This window comes from Gymnodraco acuticeps, unplaced genomic scaffold (genome assembly GCF_902827175.1).
Source record: "Gymnodraco acuticeps unplaced genomic scaffold, fGymAcu1.1, whole genome shotgun sequence".
Classification (NCBI taxonomy): Eukaryota; Metazoa; Chordata; class Actinopteri; order Perciformes; family Bathydraconidae; genus Gymnodraco; species Gymnodraco acuticeps.
In genome coordinates, this window is record NW_022989949.1 from 128,773 (window position 1) to 133,160 (window position 4,388).

The 4,388-nt window shown below is 43.8% G+C and overlaps 1 pseudogene; it reads left to right on the top strand.

Annotated features, from left to right (window-relative positions):
- The first annotated feature begins 365 nt into the window (after positions 1 to 365).
- On the top strand, positions 366 to 1,262 carry LOC117542766 (annotated as a pseudogene).
- The last annotated feature ends 3,126 nt before the right edge of the window (positions 1,263 to 4,388 follow it).

Here is a 4,388-nt window from a genome sequence, read left to right on the forward strand (position 1 = left end):
TGTGTGATTACTTAAAAAACAATGATTTATTTGAAGCTTTTCAGTCTGGCTTTAGAACACATCATAGCACAGAGACAGCTCTGGTTAAAGTCACAAATGACATTCTAATAGCCTCTGACAAGGGACGTGTCTCTATTCTTGTTTTGCTCGATCTCAGTGCTGCATTTGATACTATCGACCATGATATCTTATTGCAAAGACTAGAGCACTTAGTTGGCATACAGGGAACTGCTTTAGACGGGTTTAGGTCCTATCTATCTGAACGCTCTCAGTTTGTACGTGTCAATGATGAATCTTCCACGCAAACCAAAGTTAGCCATGGAGTGCCACAGGGCTCAGTGCTTGGACCTATTTTGTTCACATTATATATGCTTCCGTTAGGCAATATTATAAGGAATCATTCTGTAAACTTTCATTGTTATGCGGATGATACTCAACTATATTTATCAATCAAGCCTGATGAAATTAATCATCTAAATAAAATTCAAGTCTGCCTTAAGGACTTAAAAACGTGGATGACCTTAAACTTTTTGATGTTAAACACGACCAAAACTGAAGTTATTGTACTTGGCCCGAAGAATCTACGAAACAAATTATCTAAGGATATACTAACTATGGATGGCATTAATTTGGCCTCCAGGTAGACTGTAAGGAATCTTGGTGTTATATTTGATCAGGATTTATCCTTTAACGCCCACATAATATCAATTTCAAGGACCGCCTACTTCCATCTACATAATATTGCAAAAATCAGGCATATCTTGCCTCAAAACGATGCAGAGAAACTAGTCCATGCATTTGTTACTTCAAGGCTGGATTATTGTAACTCTTTATTATCAGGGTGTACCAAGAAGTCAGTCAAGTCGCTTCAGCTGATTCAAAATGCTGCGTCTCGTGTACTAACCAGAGTTAGGAAAAGGGACCACATTACTCCTGTTCTGGCTGCCTTATACTGGCTCCCTATAGAACACAGGATAGAATTTAAAATTCTTCTTCTCGCCTACAAAGCCCTTAATGGGCAGGCGCCATCTTACCTTAAAGAACTCATTATACCCTACTGTCCTACTAGGGCATTGCGTTCCAAGAATGCAGGGTTGTTGGTTGTTCCTAGAGTCTCTAAAAGTACAATGGGAGCCAGAGCCTTTTCTTATCAAGCTCCACATTTGTGGAATCAGCTTCCAGTTTGTGTTCGGGCGGCAGACACCCTATCCGTTTTTAAGAGTGCGCTTAAGACCTTCCTTTTTGATAAAGCTTATAGTTAGAGCTGATTAGATTCAGCCCCTAGTTTTGCTGATATAGGCTTAGTTTGTCGGGGGACATTTTACTTCTTCCTTCTCTCTGTCTATACCTGTGTACTCTCATGTTCCGATTAACCCAGCTTCCCCAAATTTCTTTCTTTTTGGTGTCTATATACGCCGGGATCCGGAGTCATGGATGATCCTGCGCTCCTCTGTTCTGGATCTTGAGTCGTGGCTGTGGTCCTGGATCATAGGTCCTGGATGGATATCCTCGTGGATTCATCTTCCTATTATACACACATGCATTTCCAAACTTTTGGAACTTATTATCTTTTCAATTTACACACGGCATCTATTGCACGTCTGTCCGTCCTGGGAGAGGGATCCCTCCTCTGTTGCTCTCCCTGAGGTTTCTCCCATTTTTCCCTTTAAACTGTGGTTTTTCTTCGGAAGTTTTTCCTTGTACGATGTGAGGGTCTAAGGACAGAGGGTGTCGTATTGTCATACTGATATTTTGTACAAACTGTAAAGTCCACTGAGACAAATGTAACATTTGTGATATTGGGCTATATAAATAAACATTGATTGATTGATTGATATATATCAGGTACACAGTGAGGTGGAGCTCCAAGCTGTTCCACGTACCTAGGAGAGTCTCCAGCGGAGCCCAGGATACCGATTCGCTGGCATATGGACTTAACTCCAGCTTGAGAGATGTTATGCCACTCAGTCTCTCCTTCTCTTGGTTCCATTCTTGATAACAGATCAGCGTCAATGTTGTTCCTGCCAGGTCTGTAGATAATGTCAAAATCATACACTGACAAATCCGACAGCCAACGATGTCCCGTAGCGTTGAGCTTCGCTGTGGTAAGCACATAAGTCAGCGGATTGTTGTCTGTACGTACAGTGAGACGGGCTCCATATAGATAGTCATGGAATTTTTTGACCACCGCCCACTTTAGAGACAGGAATTCTAACTGATGAATGGGATAGTTCTTTTCTGAAGGGCTCAGTTTTCGGCTAGCGAATGCAACTGGTCTCAGTCCTTCTGGATGTTCCTGATTAAGAACAGCGCCAAGTCTGGCTAGGCTGGCATCCACATGTAACACATATGGTTTGTTTGGGTCAGCAAAAGCCAGAACCGGGGTTGTCGTGAGGCAGAGTTTTATTTCCTCAAATGCTTCAGAGCATGAGTCATTCCACCTCGCTCCAAATGGATCCCGTTCATTCAGATAGACATCTTTTTGTCCTTTCTTTGGTTTTCTCCCATGCTGTGTGGGGGCATATCCCTTAGTGAGGTCAGTCAAGGGACGGACAATGGAAGAGTAATTGTGGATACATCGGCGATAATACCCACACAATCCTAAAAAGGATCGTAGGGTCTTCAAGTTGGTAGGCTTTGGCCAGGTGGTGACAGCCTCAATCTTCGCTGGGTCTACTGCTACACCCTCAGCTGAGACTATATGACCCACATACTTGACTCTCGTTTGACAGAATCGACATTTGTCAATGGAGATCTTGAGCCCTACTTCTTGGAGTCTGTCCAAAACCTTTAGGAGTCGTTCTTCATGTTCTTCCAGTGTCTTCCCAAACACAATCAGATCGTCCAGATACACCAGTACTTGGAGTAGGTTCATGTCTCCGACTGCCTTTTCCATTAGTCGTTGAAAAGTCGCAGGGGCTCCTGTGATGCCTTGTGGCATCCTCTCGAACTGGTAAAAGCCTAGAGGACAGATGAAAGCTGTTTTTTCCTTGTCCTCTGCCTTCATAGCTATTTGATAATAGCCATTCCTTAAAACCAAGACAGAAAACCACTGACTACCGGATAGGCTGTCCAGAGCCTCATCGATGTGTGGTGTAGTGTATTGGTCAGGCACAGTACGGCTGTTTTATTACATTACATTACATTGCATTTAGCTGACGCTTTTGTCCAAAGCGACTTACAATAAGTACATTCGACCAGGAAGACACAACCTTGAAGAAAACAGAATCATATAAGTATATCAGGTTTCATAGAGCCAAACATTTCAAGTGCTACTCAACTGGCTTTAGGTAATCCAGTCCTTTATTGGTATAAAAGTGCTGTTGAGAGTACGGTAGTCGATGCACATCCTTACAATCACTATAGGTGACGCATATGGACTTTTAGACTCTTTGATTATGCCTGCTGCCAACAACTTCTGGATATGACGGCGCACATCGTCAATATCAGCTGGAGCGATGCACCTGGAAGGTTCACGAAATGGTCGTGGATCTGACAGACGAATAGTGTACTCCACTTCCTTGGCGAGTCCCACATCCAGTTCATCCAGAGAGAAGACTTGCTCTCTTAGACAACTTCTGACGTAGCCTTGTTTTCCATTCTTCCGGAATAGGTGACTCTCCAAAGTCGATGGAACTGGCATTACAATCTTCACTCACTGGCTGGCTGTTGTTTTGATGCTGTTATAACAACATCAGTAACACAGAGATGACCTAACACAGTGCCAACTGGTATAGTTGCATCTTTCAGCGACTCGTTCTGGACTAGGACTATGAACTGATTAACATCCACAGCAATACTTGGTATCACCATGGGCTGCAACAATACACCTGCTGGCAGAGGGTTTGTGAGAGAGGCTTCGACCATCAATATTTCATTGGGTAAGGGCTGCTTTATCTCGACCTTGCAGATGACTTTACCACTGCTTCCTGCAGGTAATGTCAGGGGTCCAGGGCCTTCCCACTTCACACATCCGACTTCATCATCCTCTTCTCCTTTCAGCTCTGTAGTCCTCATCTCTTTCTCTTTCTCATTGCAAGTGTTGCGTATCCCGAAAGTGTGGGCCACAAACACTCCAGTTGTATCTTCACACAGCTGAGCTAACTGCTTAGCAAGGCTTGCTTTGGTGTTGGTCCCTATGAGCACAGGTGTTTGATCTGGATCTGGTGGGTCAGGACAAATTAATGCCAGGGCGGACATAGCAGTTGGCGTTCCTGCCACTTTCTTCGGAAACTCTAGGTCTACCACTACGTAGCCAAGGTACGGATAACTAGAGTCACCCAAGCCCCAGATGTCAAGTTTCTTCACTGGGTGAATCTGAGTGTCTGACAGATATCTCCTGTACCAGGATTCAAAGATAATGCTAACCCGAGATCCACTGTCTAATA